General features: G+C 47.0%; 3 protein-coding genes and 1 long non-coding RNA gene across 4 annotated transcripts in view; 1 reads left to right on the top strand and 3 right to left on the bottom strand.

Annotated features, from left to right (window-relative positions):
- LOC115468319 overlaps positions 1-4,768 on the bottom strand; it is a 49,990-nt gene extending 45,222 nt beyond the window's left edge. The window contains exons 1-2 of the long non-coding RNA XR_003941842.1: positions 4,738-4,768; positions 2,562-2,602 (exon numbers count right to left, since the gene is read on the bottom strand). This is a non-coding gene — a long non-coding RNA (uncharacterized LOC115468319). The remainder of the gene's footprint in view (positions 1-2,561; positions 2,603-4,737) is intronic.
- LOC115468279 (E3 ubiquitin-protein ligase TRIM39-like) overlaps positions 1-15,469 on the bottom strand; it is a 1,086,936-nt gene that overhangs the window by 942,111 nt on the left and 129,356 nt on the right. The gene's annotated exons all lie outside the window — the stretch shown is intronic.
- Positions 1-15,469, top strand: part of LOC115468286 (E3 ubiquitin-protein ligase TRIM39-like) — an 875,973-nt gene that overhangs the window by 310,035 nt on the left and 550,469 nt on the right. The gene's annotated exons all lie outside the window — the stretch shown is intronic.
- The window catches only part of LOC115468283 (E3 ubiquitin-protein ligase TRIM39-like), a 572,298-nt gene that overhangs the window by 127,236 nt on the left and 429,593 nt on the right, over positions 1-15,469 (bottom strand). The window lies entirely within an intron of this gene.

A 15,469-nucleotide genomic window follows, 5' to 3' on the forward strand; every position in this document is an offset into this window, starting at 1 on the left:
TCTCCTTGGTCATCAGACTGTGGTGTACCACAAGGATCTCCTCTATCCCCGATCCTCTTCAATCTTATGATGATCCCCCTAGCCAGATCCCTATTCAAACATGGTCTCAACTCTTTCATTTATGCTGATGATGTTACCATATTCATCCCCTTCAAAACCAATCTAACAGAAATCATGAGCTCTTGGGCTAACGCTTTCATGATGAAGCTGAACAAAGAGAAAACACAATGCCTCATCCTCTCCTCCCAACACTGTACATTCCTTCCAACTACTCTTAATACCCCCGACGTCACAATCCCCATATCTGACAACCTGAAAATCCTCGGAGTGACATTAGACAACCATCTCTCACTAGAAAGTCATGCAAAATCCACTATGAAAAAGTGTTCAACATGATGTGGATACTGAAATGCGTGAAACCGTATCTCCCCTGAAAACCTTTCACAACTTGGTTCAATCCACTGTGCTTACCCACGCTGACTACTGCAATAGTATTTTTATAGGCTGTAAGGCCCATATCTTTGAAGAAACTCCAGACTGCCCAAAACACAGCAGCCAGACACCTCTTCGGGAAAAACTACACTGGCTCCCAATCAAAGAATAAATAAATTTCAAAATCCACACACTGATTCACAAGATTCTCCACGGAGAAGCCCCAAGCTACATGGTCAATCTGATTGACCTTACCTCAACCTACATTATCCCGATTGCAAAGGACTCAAGTACAAATCCTTTTATACATCCAACTTCTCCTTCATAGGTAGCCAAATCTGGAATGCCCTACTTAGGTATATTCGATCGATTAATGAACATTTACCTTTCCAGAAATAATTGAAAACCCATCTATTCAAACAGGCCTACCCCAATGATCCGACCTAACCTCAAGAACCCATCTACCCAACACCTAATCGTACGACAAGGACAACGACTTGGACTATGTCTTCCATCACTTTTCCCCATGCTTATCCCTTAATCTGTCCCCTCCTCTTGCTTCTCCTCCCCCCTTCCCTTGTTCTTCTCTCCTATCTACCTTTCTCCACCAGTATTATGTTTACTAAAGCATGCTATCTCTCCGCAATACCATGTAACACTCTCTATTACTATGTAAGCCGCATTGAACCTGCTGATGAGTGGGAAAGCGCGGAATACAAATGTAACAAATAAATAAATAAATAAATAAATAAATAAATAAATAACGGTAAAAGCATTAAACACATTTTAGGGTCATACTATAAACTAGTGCAAGGCTGTCAGAGGATAGAACAGACTGTCACTGAGCCAGCATTGTAATCTGTAAATGCCGACCTGTCGCCGTTTTCCCTTGTGCCTCCACATAATCCACAGAACCTGTGACCTCTCCCACCCTACTCATACCAGTCTCTTCTCCACATGCACAGAAACAAAATGATTGAAATTCCCCTTTACTAGACAGAGTGAAGGATTTGCTCAATCCTGGAGGTGCTCGAGAATCCACTGCACCTACAGTTGGCACCTATGAAGCCCTGCAGCTCTACCTTACCCCAGGTACCTGCCTCAGACAAAAAAAAAAAAAGCTAACCAGCCTCCACCTTTCACTAGAATTGCAATGTTGGGGAAAAGGAAACAAATTCAAAAAGATTCCACTACTAAAGTGGTTCCAGTGACAGCACTTCCCTCCCCCCCCCCCCCCCCCCCCCCCGGCATTTGAATCTGCCTCACTATTGATCCAGTAGAATTCACTGCAACTACAGCCAAACCTGTACTGTCACATGATGCAGCCTAACTCTGCTGCTGCTGACCTGATCTTACCAGGGCCAATGAAAAGTATTAGGTGCCCGAGTCAAACCTTCAGCCTTGTGCCCTCATCAATTAGCTTTAAACTTCTTACCCCTGTCCCCCCAGAACAATCATGGAATTATGCCATGTCACACGCATTAGACATGTCACACGGGCATTTTCAGCCCCCTTCTCCTGCTCATACACCTAAGTGCCCTAATCACGTGTATTGGCTCCCGCTCCTTCCATCCCTATGGTCTGTCATCTGTTTCTCTCTCTTTCCTCCCCCTTCCGATGCCCAGCATTTCTCACTCCCACCCAACTGCTTGCTTTTGTGGGTGGCAGTGATACACACTGCCTTTGCCTGCTAGCGGAAGGCCTTCCCTGTGCCACGTCGCATCTCCTCTGATGCAACTTAAGTCACAATCCTCATTGCCTCACACAAAACCTTAGGGGACCCTTTTACAAAAGGGTGTTAAGCCCTAATGCGCTTCTTAGTGAGTGTGAGAAGGTTTATCACAAAACACGTTAAAACATTAACTGTCTTCATAATACTTTTTAGAGGGATGGGCCATGGGTGGAGGATGGGCGTGTTCACTTTAACTAGTTAAATGGTTATAAGGAGTTGTTAAGCAATCCTGCATTATTTCTTTTTCCAACTCCCACTCATTAATGGAAAAATGAGTGCAGGACCTACAAATATATCTATCTATAGATACATATTTAAAAAGCCCTAAATAATATTGTGAAAGATTTAGCCTCAAAGCACAGGAAAGTCCTAGATTAAAAGACAATATTTCATATACCTACTGCATCTGGATGAAGTATCGATCTTGATGGCAGTATCCTGAAAGAGAAATCTTAGAAAATTTAACAGTTTTTATTCAGGATCAAACAAATTCAACATCAACAATGGAACAACATGTCTAGATAAAAACAGCAAGTGATTACATAACAGTAATCAAACAGAACATAATAATAAGCAAAAACATCATACAGCAAAACGCTGGACAACACATGATCCCATTTTTGTTTTGTGAAAAGACTCCCGCACTCTCCCCCTCACTACCCTAGTTTCCTTTCAAATTTGACGTTTATATATTATCATTATTTATTATTTATTGCATTTGTATCCCACATTTTCCCACCTCTTTGCAGGCTCAATGTGGCTTACAATACATCATGAGTGGAAATACATAACAAAGATCACCTCCTCCCCCAACCCTACTTTAATCCATATCTTGAAATACACTGGACTCTTATGACCCCTGGCCATCTTTGAAAAGATAACATCCAGTATTCCCAATCCACCCTCCCCTACCCAAGCAGAGAACCCCAAAGCAACCCCTAATATGACAGTATCAACTTAGGCAACGCTCTGAAACCTGTTCAATACAGCACTTCTTGCTTTATGGGAGATAGTTTGCAAGTACAGTAACAATTCCAGGTAGACATGAAAGCCCTTCTTTCCTTTGGAGAATTCCTAACCGTCCTTGCCTCCAATAACATAAAGGCATGCAAGCTATTCCTCCAGTACCAGGAAGAGGGAGGCTCCTCCAGAATCTCAATGACATAGTGAGGGTGGCAGAGATGGGATTAGAGCTCGTGAATGTGAGGAGAGATCTCAGTGGCACAGTGAGAATGGCAGAGATGGGATTAGAGCCTGTTCATTTGAGGAGGGGTCTTAGTAACAGAGTGACAGTGATAGAGATGGGATTAGAACTCAAGAATGTGAGGAGGGGTCTCACTGACAAAGTCAGTAACAGAGATGGGATTAGAGCTCTTGAATGCAAGGAGAAATCTCAATGGCCAAGTGAGAGTGACAGAGATGGGTTTGAGCCTATAAATGCAAAGAGGGGTTTCAATGACATATTGAAGCAACAGATGGTAAAAGATATTGTGAATATTTAGTGAATAACATGAAAATCTACAGCTCTATCCTTGGGGGAATCAATAATCATGAGGTATATTAAGTGAGACTGTAAGCTCAGTAGGGCAGGGACTCATTGTACTTCTATGTAATCTGTCTTTTATGATCTGTCATAAATACTACAATAACAATACAAATATTAGAAATAAATGGGAGAGGGAGAGGCCTAATGGTTAGTGCAGCAGGTTGCGAACCTGGGGAACCAGGTTTGATTCCGGATGGACACTGAGACCCAGATATTCAATGCCGGGTTCAGTTCAGCCCAAAGCTTAGAGCTGCTCAGATACCATTTAACCAGCTGAATATCGGGCAGATAGATTTTAAGCTCTTTTGGTAAGGGATTCATTGGAGGTAACTTCTGTGGGGCCTTCAAGCTAATTTTCAAAAGAAAACTTCTGAGAGACTTTCCATGTTCTTCTACAGGCCTCCCAGTGCCCAGGAAGTCCACGGAAACCGGAAGTTACATCAGACGAGGGCGGGACACATGGAGGGAAAGCCAGAAGCGAGGCGATCTGTAACAGCCACTTTGAATGCAGGGGGCCCGGATCCGTGGAGGCAGGCAGGCAGGTGAAACTGGGGACTGCAGCGGCGGGGGGAGCGACGGGGCGGCAGCGGCCGGGGGGCAATGGGAGTGGCAGCGGCCGGGGAGCGACGAGGGTGTGGCAGCGTTGGGGGGGGGGGAGGACAGTGGGGCAGTCTTGCCCCGGGCCCGGCCTAGTTTCTCGGCGGCCTTGGTTAATAAATATTGATCAACAGAACCTCAAACTTCCCAGTAGGGAAAATGCCAAATGGCACTAACAAGTCCACTATTTAACAATGGGAACAGGGTATTATCATAGGTTCTTAATAATGTAGAAAAGTGATGCAGCTTGCTGTCCTTTGGGAAAAGACAGGCCAAGAAAGGCTTGATCTAAATCAGCAGGCCCTCAATAAAAATCCAAAAAACCATGTATAGCTTGAAAGATTAGAACAGATTGCAAGAACTTGTTTGCGACAGATACAGTTGCTGAAACTAGAGGGCTGATGAAAGAATCTATATATATAATTCTCACATCCAACGTTCTGTGCCTGGGACCGTGGCTGCGTGGTCTGCGAGGCACCATCATGACGTTCACCTCACGCCCCTCCCAACGCCTTCTAAACTCTGCCCCCTCTGCGTACACCGTCCCCCACAGCAAACAGCGACCCAGGCAGTACTCCTCCCCCTGCCTATGAAACGTCCAAGACTGGCTGCCAAATGCCGCCGCCCTCCCTCTCCAAGTCCGGATTCGGACTGTCAGAGAGGTCAAAGAGGGAGGACGGCGAGCGACCGGATGCGGCGACTGTCAAATGAGGGCTCCGGGAACGACACCGTCAAAAACAAAACAATCAAAAGGCACTGACGTAAGCAAAAAAAAAAAACGGAACATGCTAATCTCTGTTTCCACCCCCTATGCAGCCGTCATTGCTATACACTCACAAAAAAGCTACTACTACTACTACTTAACATTTCTAGAGCGCTACTAGGGTTACGCAGCGCTGTACAAAGAAGTCTAAAGCTGTTTCAAACAGAATAGACAAAAGGAGGGGGAGACAGACAGACCCGCAACTGTGGGGGGAGGGGAGGGGGAACCAGCAACTGGGAGGGGGACCCTGCAACTGGGAGAAAGGGAGGAAAACTCCCTGCAACTGGGAGGGAGGGGGGACCCTGCAACTGGGAGACAGACCGGTGGGGGTCGACCCTGGAACTGGGAGGGAGGGGGGACCCTGGCACATACTCTCATTTTCACACACACACTCGCCACCCAGCCCTCACTCACTCTCTCTCTCTCACACACACACACACACTCGCACAGTCACTCTCATACACACTCTCTCAAACATACACACTCCGAGGAAAACCTTGCTAGCGCTCCGTTTCATTTGTTTGAGAAATGGGCCTTTTTTACTAGTTGTGAATAAAGAGGCCCATATTCAGTCCGCAGAAGGAGGGCAGATAAGTGCCAAGATCAGTGCTCAGCCCGGATGTTCAATGTTGGGCCGTTTTCAATGACGGGCATTTGCATATTCACAGATAGCCGGTTATATCACAAGATATATCTAATTATCTACTGCGCACTAAACGCTAATATTCAGCGGAGATAACCGGCTATCTGACACGAATATTAGTGCTTCGCTGTCTTAGCACTATTTAACTGGCCAGGAGCCCTTCTTGCATGTCAGCCAGACTGTCTTTTATGATCTGTCGTAAATACTACATATAGTGAATAACATGTAAGTCTACAGCTGTAAACTCTGGAGAAGCTTTAACCATGAGGTATATTAAATGAGACTGTAAGGCAGTAGGGCAGGACTCATTATGCTTCTAAGTAATTTCTGTAAATCTCGCTGTCGTTTAATGAACTGTCTTAAATTCTTAAACATTGACAATATGAATATTCAAATAAAAGCTAGTGGACAACTAACTACAAAATACCAGGTGCAAGCCAAAACGAGAAGTGGTACTGTTAAAAATACGTCAGAAGGCCAGGTGCAGAGGGGGAAATAGGGGCTTTTGGGGAACTTGTGAAACCAGCAGTTGGGGATGCAATAGACGGTCAGAAACAAATCAGATGTAACATGTTTACCAAAAATTGGAGCTAATAGAAACATAATGTTAGCCGTAGAGTATTTAAGCAACTGACAACTCAACTGCTGGGGGAGAGTATCTTTGACATGTAAGACCTGGCTAGTCACTCTGTCAGATCTCCCCCATAAGAAATCTGTATATTCTTATACTTACCTGTATCCCTGCTTTGGTAAGTTAATAAACTATTGGAAAACTTTATCTCCTAATTCTTCTACTACTACTATTAACATTTCTAAAGCGCTACTAGGGTTACGCAGGGCTCTACAATTAACAAAGAAGGACAGTCCCTGCTCAAAGGAGCTTACAGTCTAATGGACAACATGTGAAGTCAGCTAACAATCTAATGGACAGTACGTGCGGACAGTCAGAATGGGGCAGTCTAGATTCCTGGGTAGAGGTGAAATGATTAGGTGCCGATAGGTGACGTTGAAGAGATGGGCTTTGAGCAAGGATTTGAAGATGGGCAGGGAGGGGGCTTGGCATATGGGCTCAGGGAGTTTATTCCAAGCATAGGGAGAGGCAAGGCAGAATGGGCGGAGCCTGGAGTTGGCAACGGTGGAGAAGGGAACAGAGAGGAGGGATTTGTCCTTGTGAGCGGAGGTTTCGGGTAGGAGCGTACGGGGAGATAAGGGTAGAGAGGTAGTGAGGGCTGCAGATTGAGTGCATTTGTAGGTTAGCAGGAGAAGCTTGAACTGTATGCGGTACCTGATTGGAAGCCAGTGAAGTGACTTGAGGAGAGGGGTGATATGAGCGTATCGGTCCAGGCAGAAGATAAGACGTGCCAGCCAGAGTTCTGAACGGATGAAGGGGGGATATCGATGGTTAAGTGGGGAGGCCAGTGAGGAGTAGGTTGCAGTAGTCAAGGCGAGAGGTTAACGAGAGCGTGGACGAGAGTTCGGGTGGTGTGCTCAGAGAGGAAAGGGCGAATTTTGCTGATGTTATAGAGAAAGAAGCGACAGTCTTGGCTATCTGCTGGATATGCGCAGAGAAGGAGAGGGAGGAGTCGAAGATGACTCTGAGGTTGCGGGCAGATGAGACTGGGAAGATGAGGGTGCCATCTACTGATTCTGGTCTGTCTGTCTCCCTGGTTGGAAGGAGCAAGTGCACAGCTCTGTCCTAATTAAGGAGTCACTATACTTTAGAAGCAGCCTGGGATTCCCACTCCTGCTTCACAGAAAATGGTCTCCCTGTGATTTAGGAGGGGGAAATACCCAAATTTTGTACAATAATAAAGGATTAGAGGCAGAATGAACCCCCTGGAAAAACCACTTTAAGGGAGAAAAACCAGGCGGTTCTGAAAAACCACAATCCTCCTAATAAAGAAATCTGTAAAGTCCACTACATAGTGACCAAAAAACCTATACAGGTTACCAAAAAGATTGAAGAAGCGTAACTACTGCCCACAGCACTGAAAAAAACTGCAAAAAATGTCCCCAAAACGCCTAGGTGCAAACAGGCCAAAACCTACAGGCTTGTACTAACATAAACCCTCCAGGAAAAATAAGTAATCACTTAGCTTGCTGGATGTCTTCAAATGGTGTCTCCAAATATGGTTTCAAAACAGATGCCACTGTAGGATGTGGACACTAGATATGGCCTGCCAGCAACCACTGGACTGGCAGGACGGCCTCAAGCTTTGTGCATATTACCTATGGACTTTGCCTTCTTTGGGCCACATTCCATACTTGAATGTTTACTGGACATTTACATTTTCTTGCACTGTGCCTTAATACTGTGCCTAACTACAAACAATTGTCAACTCCTGCTTGCAAGCTAAATAACTGATTGAGACAGGATGCAGGAGCAGTAGATAACAGCTTGTAACATTTAGTTGCCAAGGTTTTGCACACTGAATCAGCCTGCAGGTAGACACACATGAATAGAAGATAGCCTGCATCTCTGAGCCTTATGCTCCAGTGAGCCTTATCAGCTCTGTGAAAGAAGCATTGTGTGATTATATGTGTGTGTGTGCTAAACAGGGAGATAAGTTTGCGTTTCCCCTTGCTAGTATCATTTCAGTATTATGACGTATGTATGTACTGTAAGCACTACAAGAACTACAAATGTTTACCGGCATGCCAACTGTGACTTATAAGGGGCCTAATGCGCAGGCCCAGAAGGGAGGTATAAATGTGAGTGTCAGGTGATTTCTGACACACAGTATCCTGAGACGGAACTCAGTACTGTACATTGCTAGCAATAAAGCTGTCTTGCCTTTGGAACCAGTTGCCTCTTGTCTCCTGATTTACTAGCCGAGGGTCCTGTTACACCACCGCTTAAATCCACTTCACTCAGTGAATTCGATCCCTACTACGATGGTACTTCTTAGGTTTTTCATAGACCAATTCTTGCAGTAATCACCACATAGGGGAAACGCTCTCAGGCCAGACAGCAGAAAATCTCCAATCCGCTGTAATCCGAAAATATAATGACATCCCGCTTGCTCAAAAAGCTGCTTCAGGAAGGAACTTCATGCCAAACTATTATACTTCACAGACCCAAGGTTATTACGGATCACATTCCATCAAAATGGCAGAAGTATTGCCATACTGGGACAGACCAAAGGTCCTTCAAGCCCAGCATCCTGTTTCCAACAGTGGCCAATCCAGGTCACAAATACCCGGCAAGATCTCAAAAAGTTCAATACATTTTACGCTGATTATCCCAGAAATAACCAGTGTATTTTCCCCAAGTCAATTTATTAATGGCCTATGGGCTTTTCCTTTAGGAAGCTGTCCAGACCTTTTTAAAACCCACAAAGCTAACCGCCTTTACCACATTCTCTGGCAACAAATTCCAGAGTTTAATTACACGTTGAGTGAAGAAATATTTTCTCCAATTCATTTTAAATTTACTACTTTGTTAGTTACTTCTTCCATTAAAGGCCTGTTTGAAGAGCCAAGCTTTCACCTGCTTCCTGAAATAGAGATAGTCTTGTGTTAAGCACAGCCTTTCATGCAGTGCATTCCAGAGTGTGAGGGCTTATCATTTCTATAGCGCGCTGCGCTACTAAACGTACACAGCACTGTACACTAAATATGTAAGAGACAGACCCTGCTCAACGGAGCTTACAATCTATTCAAGACAGACAAACAAGACAAATAAGGAACTAGGGAATAAAAACAGACCTGGGTACTGAACAGGTGAATAGGAGTTAGGAGTTAAAAACAGCCTAAAAAATGTGGGCTTTTAGTCTAGATTTGAATGCGCCCAGAGGTGGCGCTTGACGTGCCAATGGTTCCCCCTCCTGCCCCTGTGATCACGATCCCCATCTGTTACTCCTCCCCCCCAACATGCAGAAGGGCCAGCCAAGCCTCCTCCCCCCTGACCCCCCCCCCCCCCCCCCCCTGGTCTGAAGGCTGTGCACATCTGAATCTCTGTTCCGTCTTGCACAATGTTTATAATGATTATTAAAACAGAGGTGAGCTTGTACACACCAGTGTTATTTCTGCTGGCTGCCACTGACCTTGTATCTCAATGAGCAGACTTCCAAAATTGCTTAGCCTCTTTTGGTTCAATTCTTCTGAACTTGCTCCCGATACATGCTTTCTCCAGTTGTTCCTTATCCATGTCTTTTCTTGTGTAGAATCAGGAGTTCTACATTTCAAACAGCTGTGGAATGATTATGTATATACACATGAGAGCCAGCCTGGGACTAAGCAGGGGAGGAAAGATGGGGACAGTGATGGTTCTAGTAGTTACTGAGAGGCTGTGTGAGGCTCTATAGTTCAGATGAGGCAGGCTAATTCTCCAATTGGACACACTCTTGGTGACATAGAGGGGCATAATCGAACGCGAACGCCCATCTCCATGGGCGACTATTTCCAAAAACGGGTGCGATGAAACTACAGTGTAGTAAATTTAAAACAAATCGGAGAAAATATTCTTCACCCAACGCGTAATTAAACTCTGGAATTCGTTGCCGGATAATGTAGTGAAGACGGTTAGCTTGGCAGAGTTTAAAAAGGGGTTAGACGGTTTCCTAAAGGACAAGTCCATAAACCGCTACTGAATGGACTTGGGAAAAATCCACAATTCCAGGAATAACATGTATAGAATGTTTGTACGTTTGGGAAGCTTGCCAGGTGCCCTTGGCCTGGATTGGCCGCTGTCGTGGACAGGATGCTGGGCTCGATGGACCCTTGGTCTTTTCCCAGTGTGGCATTACTTATGTACTTATGACCAGACTGTATTTTCGAAAAAAATGGGCGTCCATCTTTCGGTTCAAAATACGGTTTTGTACGGACCAAATATGCCATGGATTTAGTCGCTTGTGAGCTGGGCGTTTGTTTTTTTTAGCGATAATGGAAACTAAAAACGCCCAGCTCACAAATGTCCTAATCGAAGCCATTTGGTCGTGGGAGGGGCCAGGATTAGTAGTACATTGGCCCCCCTGACATGCCAGGACACCAACTGGGCACCCTAGAGGTCAGTGTGGTGGACTTCAGAAACTGCTCCCACATGCATAGCTCCCTTACCACGGGTGCAGAGCCCCCAAGCCCCCTCCCCCAAAACCCACTACCCACAAATGTACAACACTACCATAGCTCTTAGGGGTGAAGGGGGCACCTACGTGTGGGTACAGTGGGTTTTGGAGGGCTCCCATTTGCCAGCACAAATGTTACAGGTGGGAGGGGGATGGGTCTGGGTCCGCCTGCCTGAAGTGCACTGCGGTACCCACTAAAAGTGCTCCAGGGACCTGCATACACGCAGGCCTCTAGGACTTGTTGCTGCTGTATAACCTTGGCACACCAGTGACACCTGAAGACTAATCGCTCCGAAAATGTCCTTTATTGGAATAAACATGTTTACTCACAGTTAACTGCAGATCAGAGGTTGTGCCCCACTGGCAACGAGTCTCCCTGATACTGAGATTAGCAGTAGGTCAGAGCTGGCAGAATGCTGTAAAGTGCCCTCTTTCAGCAACATTCAGCGTAAGAACTAGGTTCTGTAACGTGGCTAACACATGAAAGGGATCTAAAACTGGCTTACAAAATGGCCACTACCTCATGGACTACCGGAAAGAAAAACAGGGCACACTCTGACCCAGTAGGCAGGGGGAAAAGCACCATGAGAGTAGAGCCTACCAACTACCAACATCGTGAGCATTTGCCACAAGCTAGTGGAATCACGGAGCCCAATACCCTACACCCACCACAATGCATTACTGATGTGACTCTGCAGTGCACCTAACAGAAAAGGTGTCACACTCACCCAAGACGCACATCAGAACCATGGAAAGGCTGTCACAGGATAGAACACATTCTGCTGTCATGGAGGTGGGTACGGCATTTGAGGCTGGCAAAAAAGGTTTTTAAAGTTCTTTTTTTGGTGGGAGGGGGTTAGTGACCACTGGGGGAGTCCGGGGAGGTCATCCTCGATTCCCTCTGGTGGTCATCTGGGCAGTTGGGCCACTTTTTGGGGACTTCTTCGTGAATAAACAGGGTCCAAAAAAAGTGACCCAAATTTGTGCTAAAAACGCATTTCTTTTTTCGATTATCGGCCGAGGACGCCCATATAAACTTTAACGTTGAGCACCTGATTCTCAAAGGGGACATATTCCAAACAATATAATGAAAATAAAATGATTTTTTTCTACCTTTGTTGTCTGGTGACTTTGTTTTTCTGATCATGCTGGCCTAGTATCTGATTCTGCTGCTATCTGTCCTCTTAACTCCGTTTCCAGGGATTCCTTTCCATTTATTCTTTACTTTCCTTCTTTCTTCTTCATTTCTTGCCCTACATCCGTAAGTAAAAGCTGGGTCCTCCGCAGACTTGACTGTCCAGTGGATCCAGCTTCTGCCTATTTTCTCCATCCATGTGCAGTTTTTCTCCTCTCTTCCTTTTCCCTCATCTCATCACCTTCCTCCGTCTTCCCTCCCCCTCCATCCATGTCCAGCATTTCTTCTCTCCCTTCCCTCTCCTCCATCCATGTCCAGCATTTCTTCTCTCCCTTCCCTCTCCTCCATCCATGTCCAGCATTTCTTCTCTCCTCCCTCCATCCATGTCCAGCATTTCTTTTCTCTCCCCTCCATTCATGTTCATCTCACTTCCTCTCTTCCCTCCCCTCCATCCATGTGCATCTCCTTCCTGTCATACCCTCCAGCCACCCATGTCCAGCAACTCTCCTCTCCCCTGCCCTCCATCCACCCATGTCCAGCAACTCTCCTCCTGACACGCCTCAAGGGCTTTATGTGCCTGGAAGAGCGACTCCTCTGCCGCCTGCACTCGGGCCTCCAGCTCCCCTGTAAGCTGCTGCTGCTTTAAGAATTCACAAATCATGTCCTCTAACGGTCCCTGGACTTTTCTGAGTTGGTCTTCAAGAGGCTGCAAATGCTTGTCCAGCAAAGCCTCCATCAGCGCCGCTGCTTCCGCAGCTACCTTAAAGAGACCCATGCGGAGCTGGGAGAAGGACCTGTCAAATTCACAGGGCCGCCATCTTGTCATTGGGCGGTTGATTCCACTGCCAGTCTTACGAGCGGGTCTAGCTGCCAACTGCCGACACAGAACTATCTCTGAGAAAGTGGCAGGGGCGTAGCCACTTTCCCTCCAGGCCTGCCCGAGGTTTAAATCTTTTTTTACCTCCGTCATAAGCGGCCACATCACTGAACGGCAAACCCTGCCCATCAAGCCTTCTCTTCGTGAGTTCGTTCCCTCTGAGTCCCGCCCTCGCGGAAAGAGGAAATTACTTCAGAAGGTGGGGCTTGGAGGGAATGAACTCACAAAGAGAAGGCTTGATGGGCAGGTCTTGCTGTTCAGTGATGCGGCCGCTTCCGACAGAGTTAAAAAAAGATTTAAACCCTGGGCAAGGGGATGTTGGCTGGGCAGGCCTGGAGGGAAAGTGGCTGGGCCTGGGGTCAACCAGGCCCGCCTGTGGCTATGCCCCTGGACAGAAGAGTGGGTTTTAAAAACTGTGATAATTGTTTTGATATTTTCCTGCAATGTATTTCTCTAGTTTGGCCAGCAGGTGGTGCATGTTTATGTTTAAAGCTGTTACAGAGAAAAGACCTGCAGTGATGTGGCCAGCTATTTTTTCAAACTTGTTGTTCTGGGCTGATTGGCCTGGAATTTGAAGCAGTGGCGTAGCAACATGGGGCCTGAGGGGCCCTGGGCCCCCGTAGATTCAAGTCTGGACCCCCCTCCCGGCGAACCCGCCCCCGCCGTCGCCTACCTTCACTTTTGCTGGCGGGGGACCCCACTCCCCGCCAGCCCACATTCTCTCTGTCTTGCTCCTGCTCCTATTACAACGTGCAGGACGTCAGCAATGCATGCAATAGGAGCAGGAGCAAGACGGAGAGAACGTGGGCTGGCGGGAGTGGGGTCCCCCGCCAGCAAAAGTGAAGGTAGGCGGCGGCGGGGGAGGGTGGTCGGCAAAGACATGGGGGGCGGCAATGGCGGCTGGGGGGGCGGCGCCGGGGGAGGGCTAAAATGTGCCCCCTCCCCTCGGGCTTTGGACCTCCCTCCCACGGAAGTCTGGCTACGCCCCTGGTTTGAAGTTACCCAGGAGCTACTGGCTTTTGCTCCAGTTTCAACCAGGGAGAAAAGAGAGAGAGACAGAACTCTGCGAACCCTACGAAAAGTTATATTTGATAACTTGTGAGCAGCTATATGTCCTGCTCTCCCCAGGTACTATTTAGACAGTAAACAAATGTTTAGTTAGTGTTATAATTGATCTATATTTCAGTTACTTGTTAATGTTTTGCAGATTGCAAAAACAATTGTTTTCCTGAATCATGGGAAGAAGGGTGCCCAGGGAAACCATCCTGAACTTCTCTCAGAGAAGGAATTTGTTCAGGCCCCTTAGGTCTAGGATGGGACGCATGCCCCCTGTTTTCTTTTGCACAAGGAAGTACCTGGAATAGAATCGCAGCCCTTCTTCCCCCTGGTGGAACAGGTTCAACCGCATTGGCCTTCAGAAGGGCAGAGAGTTCCTCTGCAAGTACCTACTTGTGCTGGGAGCTGTAAGACTGAGCTCCCGGTGGGCAATTTGGAGGTTTTGAGACTAAATTGAGAGTGTATCCTAACCGGACTATTTGAAGAACCCACCGGTCGGAGGTTATAAGAGGCCACCTTTGGTGAAAAAAATATCAACCTCCCTCCTACCGGCAAGTCGTCCGGAACAGACACCTTGTCTGGACAACTGCTTGTCTGGACTGATTGAGAATCCTGGTGATTTGTGTGTTGGGTCTGTGAGTGCTTTCTGGGAACTGTGGGACCACTGGGAGTGTGGCCTCCAGTAACCTAGAAATCACTGGGGATAATCACTGTGGGATTCTTAGAGCTGGTTTGGTTTGGTAGCCAGGGCCATGCCGACACGGTAAGCGAAGTAGGCATGGCAGGAGGGCGCCATCCTCTGGGGGGCGCCCCACCGCACCATGCTTACCTCGCCCTCTTCTCCCCAGATCCTTGTCCTTTTTTTTTTTGTTTAAATTTACCTCTCCGGCGTGTGGCAGCGTAGCGTTAGTGAGGAGGCGGCGCTCCCCCGCCCCGACGTGTCAGTCTCTTCCCTTCGCTTGGTTCCGCCATCTTCTGACATCAGAAATGACGTCAGAAGAAGGCGGGACACTGAGCGAAGGGAAGAAGACACGTCGGGGCGGGGGAGCGCCGCCTCCTTCTCACTAACGCTACGCTGCCACGCGCCGGAGAGGTAAATTTAAACAAAAAGGAAAAGGATCTGGGGAGAAGAGGGCGGGTAGTGTAGCGATCGTTTTCTGGGGGGGGGGGGGCGCGCCGGCGGGGCCAACTGCAGGGGGGCGCCGGAGACCCTAGGCACGGCCCTGTTGGTAGCAGTCTGCCTGTGTTCTAAAACTTTTCTTACTAAACTATTTGAGGGACTGTGAGGCTGTTTAGAGTCCTAAAACATTTCTCTATAACTGTTTGAGTATATATCTTATCTAAAACAAGCTTTAAAGAAAACAAAAAAAAACAACCACTGTTCTTTCTTTTGCTGGGGTCTATCCTATTCCCTTAATCTAAAATTGCTAGTTTTTCTTTAAATTGTATTAACATTTCCCACTGTTCCATAGTTCCCCTCCACAGCCCCTCGGTCCGTAGGTTGTGAAGAGAAGCAGTTCAGACAGACTCATCCTGCCCGGGCAGAGGGTCCCCTGATGCAACTACACCTTTTATGCAGGTAACTGACTGGTGATTTGCCTCAATCATGTTACTCTCACAAT

Source organism: Microcaecilia unicolor, chromosome 4 (genome assembly GCF_901765095.1).
Source record: "Microcaecilia unicolor chromosome 4, aMicUni1.1, whole genome shotgun sequence".
Taxonomy (NCBI): domain Eukaryota; kingdom Metazoa; phylum Chordata; class Amphibia; order Gymnophiona; family Siphonopidae; genus Microcaecilia; species Microcaecilia unicolor.